This window comes from Apium graveolens, chromosome 9, assembly GCF_009905375.1.
Source record: "Apium graveolens cultivar Ventura chromosome 9, ASM990537v1, whole genome shotgun sequence".
Taxonomy (NCBI): Eukaryota; Viridiplantae; Streptophyta; class Magnoliopsida; order Apiales; family Apiaceae; genus Apium; species Apium graveolens.
Genome location: NC_133655.1, coordinates 19,132,867 through 19,133,705, shown reverse-complemented (window position 1 = coordinate 19,133,705; position 839 = coordinate 19,132,867). Strand labels below are relative to the sequence as shown.

The following is an 839-nucleotide window of genomic DNA, read 5'->3' as shown; positions in this document are numbered from 1 at the left end:
GCTGTAGCTGCATCAACTTCCAAAATACCTGCTACCTTCCCAGGTATCATCCTTTGAGTTGGGTTTTGATTCTCATTTGCAGCCATAGTTTCAATAAGATTATAAGCCTCAGTGTAGCTTTTGGCCCACAAGGCGCCTCCAGCTGCTGCATCGAGCATGGGCCGAGATTGGGCCCCCAAACCATTATAGAAACCAGTGATCACCATCCAGTCAGGCATACCATGATGTGGACACTTTCTCAACATCTCTTTGTAGCGCTCCCAAGCTTCGCACATAAATTCTATTGGTTGCTGCGCAAACTGAGTAAGAGCACTCCTCATAGCAGCAGTCTTCGCCATTGGATAGAACTCTACTAGAAACTTTTGTGCAAGATCTTGCCAAGTAGTGATGGACCCAGCTGGTTCAGAATGTAACAAGTCCTTAGCTTTATCCCTCAGAGAGAATGGGAAAAGCCTCAGCTTGATAGCCTCATCAGTCACACAATTATATTTGAAAGTACTACAGATCTCGACAAAATTCCTGATATGCATGTTGGGGTCTTCAGTCGCAGCACCTCCGAAAGAAATAAATTCTGTACCATCTGAATAGTGCTCGGCTTGATTTCAAAACTGTTAGCCTGAATAGCCGGATGAAGGATGTTAGACTGAATGTCATCAATTTTAGGCCGAGAAAAGTCCATAAGAGCTGGATCTGTAATAACCCCAATTTTTGGAAATTTTTGAAACCCTTATGAATAGTGATTTTGCAGATTATGCTGAATGAGAAAACTTTTCATGCCACACTATGTAGGGGTTCTTTTATTGATCTTCTGAGATATTATTAGTACTCTATGTGGTATA

General features: G+C 42.2%; 1 non-coding gene across 1 annotated transcript; it reads left to right on the top strand.

Annotated features, from left to right (window-relative positions):
- Window positions 1-216: 216 nt before the first annotated feature.
- LOC141688215 (small nucleolar RNA R71) lies at window positions 217-323 on the top strand. Its single transcript, XR_012561673.1, has one exon. It is a non-coding gene; the product is annotated as a small nucleolar RNA R71 (small nucleolar RNA).
- The last annotated feature ends 516 nt before the right edge of the window (window positions 324-839 follow it).